At 40.6% G+C, this 13374-nt stretch overlaps 1 protein-coding gene across 3 annotated transcripts in view; it reads left to right on the plus strand.

The window, feature by feature from the left end:
• Positions 1-13374, plus strand: part of PDE4B (phosphodiesterase 4B) — a 257231-nt gene that overhangs the window by 141849 nt on the left and 102008 nt on the right. The window lies entirely within an intron of this gene.

A 13374-nucleotide genomic window follows, 5' to 3' on the forward strand; every position in this document is an offset into this window, starting at 1 on the left:
CCCCCTCTTCCTGAACCTTCCCGAGAAGAGAAGGGCAGTATAGATTTAGAACAGAAGGTAATAGTTCAGAGGCTACAGAGAGGAGAAGCTGGGAAATATTGGGAGATCAGCAGGAAAAAGAAGCACCAGGGGAGAGACAGCTGACAGACTTAGTGTCCTTGGAAAGCATTCCTAATCTTCCCTCTCCCAGGACCCGGCGTGCGCTGAGAATACAGTCGTACCTTGGAAGTTGAACAGAATCCGTTCCAGAAGTCCATTTGACTTCCAAAACATTTGGAAACCAAAGCATGGCTGCCGATTGGCTGCAGGAAGCTCCTGCAGCCAATCGGAAGCCCCATCGGACATTCAGCTTCCAAAAACAGTTCGCAAACTGGAATAGTCACTGGCGGCGCTCGGGAGCCAAAACGTTCGAGAACTAAGCTGTTTTTGAAGCTGTTCAAAAACCAAGGTACGACTGTAGTAGAACAGAAAGCTCAGAGGCAGAAAGCACAGATCAGCCAGTGCAGGGATGACCTAGAATAGGAGAGACGGAGGGGGTGGGACTTTACTCGGAGCACTGCCATTGTCTGAGAGTCAGCATCATCCGTCTCTCTCTGTGAATAGTGAATAAAATACCATGGTAAGAACTTCTTGTTTTCCCATTTCTGGCTGCCAGCCGTGAGGGAGGGGGACCGGATTCCCTGAAGCCTGACACTGGCTCACAGTGTAAAATGAAGTTCGGTACATTAGCTTCTAGGTGGGCATCTGTGCTAAGTGTTCTTCAGTAAGCTTACTCTCAGTGAAACCCTCATCACTTTCTGTGAACTAGCTGACCAGACCATTCAGTCAAGCAAGTTTCTGTTTGGTGTGCCCTCTCTCTTCAGGTCAATTATCTTGATTTTGTAAACATTTTAAGCAGTGATGTTCCCATCTAGCTCTAAAACATTTCCTAGTTTTTAGGTTGTGTTTGTTTTCACAGGGTTATGTGCATTTAAGTTCCACACTTTTTTTTTTACCTTTTCCATGGTCAATACAATAGGCACATGCACAGAAGAGCATCAGCAATCATTACAAGCCAGGAGAGAACTTGCCAACATAGATGAGCTGTTTTTGGAATGCTTTCAGAGATAGCTCATAAATATTGAGCTGATTTTGAATGAAGCCAAGTATGTTTACTGAACATTGTGTGCAAGAGGAAGTTAATTTAATGGGCAGAACCATTCAGTGGCCTGCCTTTCTATTAACAGGTTCTCTTGCCTAAAGGACTTGCCAGTTTTATAGTTTAGTGTTTCAATGTTTGTTATTAAATTAGATTGTAATGTTTTGTTTATAGTCCTACAGCTATCACTGGCTGGGGGCAGCCAGCCTTTCGGAATTTGGGCTCCTGTACCTTTCACAGTTAATTAGAAGTGACCACAAGGGTCATCTAGTCCAACCCCCTGCAATTCAGGAATCTTTTGCCCAATGTGGGGCTCAAACACACAGCCCTGAGATTAAGAGTCTTGTGCTCTAATGACTGAGCTATCAGAGGCAGTAGACTTGTCAGTGCATATTACATAGCAGGGATGGGGAACATGTGGCGCTACAGGTTTCATGGCACTTCAGCCCCCAATAGTTCCAGCCAGCATGGCCAATGGTCAATGATGACTGGAGGGTAGTCCAGCAACATCTGGGCTACAGGTTCCCCAACCCTTTTATATATAAAGAGAATTGTTTTGCTGGATGCTTAACTGTTTCATAATTTAGCTGTTACATCTTCCTGTGAAGAAGCTAGGCTTCCAAAAATGTTCCACTTTACCCTGCTTCATCCAGATGATATTCCTGGAATAGAAGAGGCTCCATGGAGAAAATTCTGTCTTTTGCTAAAGTTGTACAATTCTGTGTTTATCTAATTTAGAGCCCCTGTTCTCATCCTCCCTGCCCTCTTACTTTACCTCTTACCAGTCTATGGCTTGCTTAGAGCCACTCAGCATCTGTACGCTAAAGAAACTTTCCCAGACAATCATTAAGTGATCTTTGATGTTGATTCAGATGTGTCCCAGGTCACTTCAGGCAAGTCAAATATCCATTACACCTGTAATTCAGATTCATTTGGAAATCAATAAAGCTTTGTTTAATGTAGGGCTCATTTTTAAAAATTGGAACTAATAATATATGCTTAGTTTTGTGTAGTTTAACAGAAACGCTAAGGGCTAATTTTGGTTGTACTGTCCCGATGGTTTGCCCAGTTGATTAGTTGCATCATCAAAAAATCTCAGGTGTGAGATCTTTTGTTCTCTCTGACTTACTATAATTTAGGTGATATGGATAGGGGGTGAATGGTGGCTGAATTTCATGCACGCAGAGAGTGGGGCAATATTATACATGAGTTCCTTTCAGTCCTGTGATTCTACAGTTATTGTCAGTATTTTATTGGATTAATAAATTAGCTGCCATGTCCATAAATATGTATTATGTATCAGGAGGAAATAGCAAAAATTAATAATAATGTACCCAGTATCTAGCTGGATGTGTGGGAGTTTCTTTCTCATGCATCTTTTTCAGACTTCTCATTTGACAGATTGCTTGAGCATAAAATATACATGCCTTTTCTGGACAACAGTTATGGGTCAATACAAAGCATGTTAATATGGTCTTTTTATGCTGTGGGCTAACAGACTCTGTAATTTCTAGAGCATGAAAATGGGCCAAAACTCCATTTCACTTCTAGTAGCAAAGGTAATTGAATTTTGAAAGTGATAAATTGCATCCAGAATTCTGCTACTGTTGCATGTGTGTGAGTGCATAGATTGTATCCAACATTGTTCATCATTCACTTCCACTATGCATCCTCAAAAAACTTCTCAAGGAAGTCAGGGGGCTACTGAACACCAAGGACTCTGTCTTACGATGCTGCACTCTGGGGGACATCACGTGAAAGTGAGAACCTTGCATGAGCAATGCACAATACATATGTTATGACCATCATAACAAAAAAGCACGGTGAATAACCATAGAACCTGCAGACAGCTAATACAGCCCCCGGTAAGCTGCCTGTCACCACATGCATTGAGGAGATATCAGGAAACAAAAGAAATCCTGGGATAGGGCTCCAAGCTCTTTGTCCATAGGTAGAGAGAGATCTCTGTAGCTCTCCAAATATGTCTTCTGCCCATGAACAGAAACAGCTCAGCTGAAGACAAGAGTAAGCAGGAACTGAAGACAGGCTAAAGACCACAACAAAATGTGGATTTAAGTCCACTAGCATCCTCTTCACTGAAACAGCTGCACCTATAAGTGAACAGCCATTTGAGGAGTGGATCAAATGAGCACATCATGGGGAAGGGATGAGAAGAGTATATGGGCTGGAGGACAAGAGAGGGAAACAAGCACCCCAGATAGATTGTCCTACTGAGAGGCCGCATGCACAGGGACTATCCATTCCAACTGAAACCAGCAGAAGTCACCATTAACATGCTCTATTTCTATCTTTCCAAGCAGGCATCCATGCAAAGTTCCAGAATGCACTTTAGCCCATCTTCCTGGAGCCAAGTAGACAGCTTAGGTTTGCTGTAGGAACACTGGACTGAGAATCAAAGAGCATCAGAAGTTCCCGTGTGATGCTGAACAACAACTTACTCAGTCTTTTTTTATAACTTTTGATAAAAGCTTTTGCTGATGCTGTTGGTGCTATCCATAGTGGTTGGAAATTCAAGAACCACCCATTCATCCACGCTGCTGTGTTTACAGAGTTCTCTTTTGATCTGTTCACAACCCATTGATATAAGCTGATCACAATGCTCTGTAGCTTAAGCTCCTAGTACTGTAGCATTGACATAGGCAAACCCACTGAGAAGGGCCAAGCAGGCCTCAATAGCCATGTTGGTGGAAACCTATACAGTGTGCGAGAAAATGGGGTATATGAAAAGGGAATGGGTACACAGAAGATACTGGAAATACAAAGCGTGGCCACAACTTTCTACGAGTCCTCTTATATGAGCACTAATTATACCATCAGTACTGTCACATGGGTAAAGTGGTTAATTTTAAATGTCAGTCAGGGCAATGAAATAAAGCTTTCTACTTCTTCCTAGGGTGGGAAATCCACTGTAAAGGGCATGTGATGTTTCTGGCCAGCATTTTATTTTCTTTAACCCATTGAAACTTGTTTTAGTGTTTCATATGCAGCAGTGTTTCCTTTTTAAAACAAGGTTTAAACTTTCTCGCTGAAAACCACAATTAATAAAATGGTGTAAGTGCTTATTTTTCTTTTCTTTATGCCCATCACTTGAATGCACAGGCATTATTGTCCAACACTGGTTTCAAAAGTCAGGCCAATAATGATATTCTTCCAGCAGTAATGTGTGACTCATTGTTAAATGCTGCTGGCAGCTAGCGGCTAGCTGTTCAGCTGATAGCTGAGGTTGTTTCAGTGGCATTCATGCTGTTAGCCTGCTGCTAGGCTGCCTACGTTTCTTTTGTATGGTGTGATAACACATCTTTTAGAATTACCTTTGAATCTGATGAAAGCCTCCTTGTAATCAGGGGCTCCCTGCAAAAATTGTGCTTCTATGTAATGCCTCCCCCCCTACTATTTTTAAAAACAATTAAGAACATGGAAATCCTGTACCCATTTGTATGGGGCTTCCCCTGAAAACAGCCTTTTAAAAAATACTATATATATATGTATTCAGTAATTAGCAAAGCTGTCAGTGGTGTATGACTCCTTTCACACCTTTTATGTGTGCTTTTTCCCACCTAGTTTGTTAACGTGCACTGACACACTCCACTTATCCACATGTGCCACTAGCCTGGCGCTTACTGTTTAGCAATTTAAAAGGACCTGGATATTCCCTGCATGAACCTGGCAACTAGCTGCGGACATCAGGACATGCCCTCCTATGTGCCACTTCACTCACATGAGGTTTGGAGAACAAGGACAGTAGATTCAGCCACCTTTTCAATGCGGGTGGCATTGTGGTCTAAACCAATGAGCCTCCTGGTCTTGCCAATCAGAAGGTCAGTGATTTGAATCCCCACAACGGAGTGAGCTTCTGTTGCTTTGTCCCATCTCCTGCCCACCTAGCAGTTCGAAAGCATACCAGTGCAAGTAGATAAATAGGTACCGCTGTGGTGGGAAGATAAACGGCATCTCCAAGCACTCTGGCTTACATCACGGTGTTCTGTTGTGCCAGAAGCGGTTTAATCAGGCTGGCCACATAACCTGGAAAGCTGTCTGGACAAATGCCGGCTCCCTCGGCCTGAGTGGGTGTATTGAGACATCAAGTCAAAACATGCACTTTATGGCACTATCTGCTGTTTTTGATGTATTTTCCTGCAGGTTTTGTGCTGATGTGGGATTGTTTGTTAATTTACCTTTTGATACTGTATTTTTATTTTATTTTTACTGTTTTATGCCATGAGGTATCCTATTTGGATGGAAGATACAGGATACAAATGTTATCTATAAATAATTAAAAATAACACCCTAAAGTATTGACTAACTTGGCCCACAGGACTCAATTTAATTATACTCTTCTAGTAATTCCAGAACATAACTTACATTCTCAGAAGCCCTGGGAACCAGCACATCCCCACCCCATCTTAAATTGCAACAGCTTCCCAATGTGAGACATGGGATTGTTGTCCACATAACTGCATTTTTTAAAGGCTTGCAGCAATAACAAAAAGTGAACCATGGCAGGAAAACTGCTTGCTACATGGAGGCAGCTACCATGGAAAACTGTTAAAAGTAGACCCTTCATGCTTGGCTATCACTGACTGGGCTGTTGATTTGAAAGTTAACAAGCTGAGAGACAAAATTCCTTGTGCCTCTCTTTGCACATGTGCACGCACAGACATGCTCAGAGGCTACAGAATTTAAAATCTTGTAAAATGTTCACTTGAAATCTTTAGCTGTAAGTGCTGATGCTAAAATTAGCACTCTCTTTCTTTTTTACTTTCAATGGCTAAGGATGAGAAATATATTTTCTAAACACTTTTCACCCTTTGCTGCTTTACCAGTGTATTATGCCACTGACGAAATTCAATTTTCTGTGTTAGGACTGCTTCCAGCTCACTCAGAAATGCTAAGCAGGGGAGAGCTAGTCAAATGAGAGGTACTGCAGCTGCAGGAGTAATGTGAAGTTCAAGAACTTGATGACGAGTAAGTGAAGTTTAAAAACATATCCACAAATGTTGGATTTCACTGTGGACTTCACTTTGAAGATGATAGTTGGACAGTGAATAAACTTCCTGCTTATCCTTCTCATTTTTGGATTTCATTATCGTTGGGGGAGGATTATATAAATGAAAACAGGAAACTGCAGTCAAGATATTTTTTGCCAAGAATAGATGTTTCTCTCTGATATAAGCAGGGAACTATGGAAGGCCACGGAAGATGTTCTGAATGCACCCTTGAATTTTGAATAGCAAATTATTTGCATTCATATATATATATATATATATATGTATATGTATATGTATATGTATATGTATATGTATGTATATGTATGACATCCAAACTGAAATGCAAGCTGATACTCAATTACAAAGTATAAAAACCTTTTGGAGCGCTCTGTGTGCAAGTTAAGCAAATTATGGAGAAATTAGAAAACCAGCTTCTGATTAAATTTAAGAACACAACAGAAAATTGGAAGATGTTAAATATTAATAATTTCTGTAGTCGCCGTCATTCATGGATATGGTAAGTTTGTTTTACCAATGAATTTAATTATGTTTGTGAAAGATAGCTATAAAAATACTGAACCCACAATTGTGTTACATAAACATGCGTTAGAATATACAGCAAGGCAGGAAGAAAGATAAGAAAATTTTGTGATTATTTTCATAAATGTTACTGGTGTTTTGTGGTTCATTGCATCAGCACTCCTCAAATTTGGTACAATACTCTCTTTGTGGTGTGATAGCAAAATTTGCCTTAAATGTTGTTGACAGGATTGCAGGACATGGCTGTAAATAGGCATGAACTTCCGATCCTATGGATAAAGTTCTAGTTAAGTGGATGTGTCTTGTTTGCAAGGACTGCACAACAAATGAAACAACTTGAACTGATAATATAGACTGTGAACATCTAGCTTTTAATTTCAGTTCAGCATTTTAAGTGTTGCATTTTCGACATAGTTTTATCAATACAGTTTCCTTTGCCAATGTTAAAATACAAACTGCTTTTTTTTTTGATGCAGATGTTTATTAATGCTGTTTGAATTCAGCCATTGCAATGCAATTGGAGGTAGAATGGTGTTTCCAAAAATACATCCTCTTAGATACAATACATTTGTGAATTCTTGAATTAAAGGGTGGGGTTTTTTTTAATGTTGATATACAGATAGTAGTCTTACATTAGTATAAAACTGCAATTTGGGGCAGTTCCTCCTAGTAGTGGGACTAAAAGATAGTGGCTAGTTTAAGGCCACATCATTCATTCATGTCTGATGTGAAATTTGAACTGGACACTTTCAAGTTTACATGGTTTGACCATACCACCACACATATTCTTCCCAGTTCTAACAACCTCTGCCTCTGAAGATTCTCATCCCTTAAAATATATCTGACATTGACACTGGATCTGCAAAAAAAGTGTGGCACAATGGCATGGTCTCGCTGTGATGAAAGTTTAGTTAAGAGGGCCCCCGTGTTTTTGTTTTTGCTACTTTAATCTTTTCCTGTGGCATAAATAATAAGTTTTTGACAATAATTCTTCTCATCCATTCAGAGTTCTGCTGAGGTACATCCTAATTTTGTTTACTGGGCTGCTCTGTAGGTTGTATCTGTTGCCTGTCCTACTCAGAATAGACCCAGTGAAATCAGTGGACCTAATTTTGTTATATCCATTAATTTCAATGGGTCTACTCTGACAAAGATTAGCATTGGATACAAACCTGTACTTTCCTAAAATAGGATATTGGGGAATTGAGAGACATGGCTAACATACGCACGAGAGGATTACAGAAGATGTTGTAGAGTCCTTTGACTTTCCACACAGTGCAAACACATTGGGGGTGAGTTAAAAGGTTTGCTTTAGATTGCTCAGAATGAATCCTCTTGAGCCACAGAAGCTTAAATGTTCTGGAAATACTCCAGCCTGCTCTAGCATAAAGGAGGCACTGGGCAGTGGGAGCATTTGCACATAATAGTGTTGATCTAATTCCGTACTACAGAGTACCCTGGTAATATTTACAACAGTTTATAAGCCAGTGTGGTGTGATTATTACATATCACACAAAATATTATCTCCTGACTCACAAGTGCCGCTTCCAGATTATGCAAAGACTAAATCTACGATAGCAGCGAAACATTCTGCCTAGAGTAACATATATCACACACCACAGAGGCTGCTAAGTTGCAAATTTCACCTAATTCTGTCAAATAAAAAAAAAGTTATATTTATTTCTTGATTTCCCCATAATAGTGAATGGGCAGATACAAAGCTTCAGACTTTCAGATTTTGACCCAAATCAGGCAGTCTCTTGTAGTCAGTACTCACCCCAATAGTTTTAACTTTGTGTCCAGCATTATTATCAGTCTACTATGAGTGTAACTGGAAGATCAGCAGGTTTCGGACCCTGAAAATGTAATATATAATCATGTATTATAGTTTATGTTGTGTTTGAGCAGTAGGAATGCCACTACATAAAGTCCTATGCTTTTTTCCTGCTTGAGACATGTGCAATTTTTAAATTAGGCTCAAAATATTTCAATCAACAGTTTCTGAAGTGATTGGATGTTTTAAATATTACCAAAAGCTGTCATTTCTCATGAAAGCTTATTAAGCTCTTCTTGTTGTTGTTGTTTAAATAACTGAAGAATTGTCATTTGGATTTATGAACTTTTAAATAGAAATTTTGCTTTAAGTGTTAATGTTTTGTCTTGTCAGATTCTGCAAATCATATGAATAATGGGGCCCTGAACTAAATCTAGGTTTAGATAGCCAAAATTGAATCTGGATTCAAAGAAGTAATGGGGTGAACCCTCCCCTTGCCCCCAAGATTAACTTGTAATTGGGCTTCGAAAACCAAACAGAAAATACAGCTCACGCAGCACAATTCTTACCATTTATATTCAGAAGGCTGATATCGTGAATTTTGGCAACATCACAAGCTCAAATTCCATTCACCAGCTATCCACTCATCAAGTGGCCTTGAGTAAACTGATGGTTCTTTGTTCGGTTCCCAATGTGCAATATGGAAATAATGCAGACCTACCTCCAGGAATTGTTTTGAGGATTAATTAAATGTGGATATGCTGTTGTCAGTTGCATTGAACTTTCAAGACAGTGTAGGTGTAAAGGTAATAAATAATATTAATGGAATACCTATGCAGGCAAAGTTTGAAGGCTTAATCTATTTCCTCCTCCACCCTAAATCATAGCTGGTTCTTAAAACTTCAGGCCGTGTTACTGATGCCGGGAAGCAGGCATATGAATTGCTTTGAATAACTTCCAATCTGTTAAGTATTACAGTGAGGCTGCTGGCCAGAATGCAGGTCCAAGTAACAATGCTTTTCTTTCCCCTTTTTTAAGCAATTAGTCAAGAACTGTGCCTTCATGGAACCAAGTGCAAAGAAGCTCATAGAGTGACATTTTATACTGTCCAAGAAGAGGTGAAGGGTGGTCCAAATGTTTGTGTACTTGAAAAAATTAGGGAGGAACCTCCTCTACCTAGTTATTTCAGCTAGTCTGAGTACTAGTGTGGCTTCACAGAGGAAAGTCCTGTATTTGAGGGCAGTCAGAAGCTGTCAGAGGGCAGTTCTCTGTTTGAACATGGCCTGTATTTCAAGGGCTATCCAGCCCAAGTGTGGTTTCAAGATAAAGAACCAGAAGAAGTTAGAAATAGGGGCCTTGAAGTTCCCCAACAGCAGTTAGCACCTGAATCAGGAGGCTGCACACATGCCACCTGGTCAGTATTCTCCCCTGTGGTGAGACTGACTATTTCTATTTAAATTATAATAACTACTTCTGTATTTGCATTTATACATCTAAATTAGCATGCTAAGCTGTGCCCTCTTTAGATGATGCATGCCCTCTTCATTAATGGTATGCTACTTAGTACAGCCATCCAGAGCAAGATGGTGACATGGGCCCATCCTCGTTCACAGTAGAAGGTGACCAGACTAGCATTTAAATCTTAATTTAACATTGGTGGTGGGACTTGTTCTCTGCTACACCAGCACCTGGAAGCAGGAAGCTACCTTAAGGAGCATAGGGCAGGTAAGGTTGCCACCTTTGGCTGGGCAAAATAAAGGACAGGTCAGGGGAGAATTGGGGCGCTGAAAATTACTTTACCTGGTGCAGAAATGACTTCAAAGTTCTCCACCAAACGGGAGGGAACCGGAACCCCCTCTCTCTGACTGACCTGCCTCTCCCTGTGCAAAAACTCTTTATTTCCCAGTTCCTGCCCCCCATTCTCCACCAGGCCTATGCAAACCCTCATTCTCTGACTCCAAGTCTCTGTCTCTGACTCACCCACCTCTGCCCACACAAAAACTCCCCCCCCCCAGTCTCCACCAGGGCCCTCTTCCCCTCAATTCTATTTCTAAACCTCTGTCTTCCTAACAGATATAGGCAACCAGTACTTTTTGTACAACCTTCAATCTCCCATCACTTTGCACTGTTGACTCATAGCTGTAATTATCGGTACATGAGGGGAGAAGGAGGAGGAGAAATGAAGGTAATGATGGAACTGAGTCGAACCAGAGCTCTGCTGCGGACATCCTAAAACTGGGTAGCTCCCCGTTGCATTATCTCACTATAAATTTCTGATCTGAGCAAACACCATCACTTTGCCCTGCCTGCTCAAAAGCTTTGTTTATGTGATTTGTTTGTAGAGGAGCTTTTGTGTGCTCATATCTTCTGATATGGTTTCTGTGGCCCTGGTTGGCAACTAATTTTTAAAAGGAAGCATATTTTGAACTGCACTGAGAGGCTAAGTAAAGACAAATGCAGTATGCAGAACATTTCCAAAAATAATGTTAAACAAATTGCCCTTTATCAGCAATACATAATGGAACTCTGTTTATTTTGCTTTCTGTTGTTGTGTTTTGGAAATAATACTTTAAAAAATCCAAACACAGATTGAAGGGGCAGTAGGACTGGCATGACCCACTACCTCACAGGCAAATAGCTCCTTCCTCATCTGTAAAATGCAACACAGCCTCTCTAATAATTCCTCTCTCGTCCTCTTAGGTATTTTTCTCTAGTCTTGGCTGGTAAGGGGGATGGTATGAGCAAAGCTGTTCAGGTTCATAAAGGAGAACTCCATCATGCCTATGTTTTTCGCACTGGGGGAGTGTGGATTAAAGAGCCATTTGCCTGTATCTCGGGGTGAGTGGCCGAGGAGTGTACAGTAATATATGTGGATGTAATAAATAGAAGGGATGCGGGTGGCGCTGTGGGTTAAGCCACAGAGCCTAGGGCTTGCTGATCAGAAGGTCGGCGGTTTGAATCCCCACGATGGGGTGAGCTCCCGTTGCTCGGTCCCTGCTCCTGCCAACCTAGCAGTTCAAATAGGTACAACTCCCGTGGGAAGGTTTCGCCAGAAGCGGCTTAGTCATGCTGGCCACAAGACCCGGAAGCTGTACGCTGGCTCCCTCGGCCAATAAAGCGAGATGAGCGCCGTAACCCCAGAGTCGTCCATGACTGGACCTAATAGTCAGGGGTCCCTTTACCTAATAAATAGAAGGCTGTGCCAACAACCTGCCACTGTTCGCACTGGATTGCTTTGCCTGTGTCTTTGATTCCACAGGAGTAAGGTCTGCAGTGAATACTGAGCCTCTGTGGTGCTAGAAGCCTATCTCTAGCATATTCAGTGGATAGGATGTTTTAGCAGGCGTAAAAGGAATTTCAGTAACTCCAATCTCTTTCCCATTAATGAACATTACAAATCCAAAGGTTACTACAGGCAAAAATGGATGGTCACATTACCTTTATTGTATATACCCATATCAGGCAGTGAAGTGGGGGTGTTTGGCAATGGAAGGTGTGGTTTAATAGGAAATTTGTGACAGACCAGGAGCAGGAGGTCTCAGGGTCCCTAATGCAGACTTCCACATTGCAGTCATTCTGACTTCTCATGAATAAAATTCAGCTATTGATGCTGGAGTTAAATCAGATTTTTTTAAAGCATAATACTCCATCTCCGAATGTGCTGGAACTAGCACATTATTAATTCTTAAATTTCGGCATTTAAGGAAGCTATAATTGGTCTCCTACTCTCTCAAATTTCCTATTTAGGAGAGAGATAGCAGGAGACTGTATGCACAATGGAAAATGGGAAAGACAAATATTTTCAAATACTCAAGAAACTGCAGTCAAATAAAGACAAAGAATGCATTGTTTAACCGTAGTTTTGATTAAGAAAATTCCATGAGATGAAGCAATTGGGGGGGGGCGTGTTTGTGGTAATAAAGCATTGTGCTTCAGTGCTTCTTCTTCCTGCTCACAGAGCTTTTTTTAATATAGGGATTGTGTGTGTTTTTACCATCCTAATAAGATGTTGGTTACATTACCCTTTCTATTGTCTTCATAGAATCATAGAATTGTGATGTTGGAAGGGACCCTCAGGGTCATCTAGTCCAACCCCCTGCAATGCAGGAATCTCAGCTGAAGCATCCATGACAGATGGTAAAATATAGAATAAAGAATATTGGTTTGTTTTAAAAGTAGTCATTTTGGGAATGCAGTGTACGCAAAGTGTTGGGTCATGAGGTTTATCCTATATATACAATTATTGCTTCCCATTTTAATTAATTCTGGAGATCTCATTAACATGCTTCTATTTTTATCCCACTCATCACTGCTAAAAAAAAAATCTGACGTTGAGACATTAGTTCCCCCCCCCCATCTTGTAAGTTTTCCTTTTTTATGTAATACATTTTAAATTTCTGGTCCATCTCATGGTATCTTCATGGATGTCACATTTTCTAGTTAAATAATGTCTTATATGGGACTATATTAAATATAGACCTTGTTTGCAAATGTGCGAGATTTAGAACATAAATACAGGCATGTTTATATTCACATAATTGGAAATGTGTGTGTAGTCTATATATCATCAATTCAGGAAGCTGTTTACAAAAAAAGGTTATTTGGCAAACTTCACTATCCTAGTGATTACGTACATGTCTCTTCCTCTTTTGTATCCCAGTATTCCTTCAGCAGAAATTCCAATTGATTTCTACTGAGTGCTGGGTTTAATGAGTTAAGAATGGGACTTGCGATGCCTGGCTTTGTGCTATAATGATTGTGAAGCCTATTTCACTGTGACTGAACTGGAAAACACATCAGATCATCACAGCTTTGCTAGCACAGTAACCTTCAGCAGTCTTTCCCTATGGCCATCAATAGCTTATATGCAATTACTCACTGTGAACTGTAGGATCAGCTTCCAACTGCAAGCT

Source organism: Podarcis bocagei (genome assembly GCF_964188305.1).
Source record: "Podarcis bocagei genome assembly, chromosome: 5".
Taxonomy (NCBI): Eukaryota; Metazoa; Chordata; class Lepidosauria; order Squamata; family Lacertidae; genus Podarcis; species Podarcis bocagei.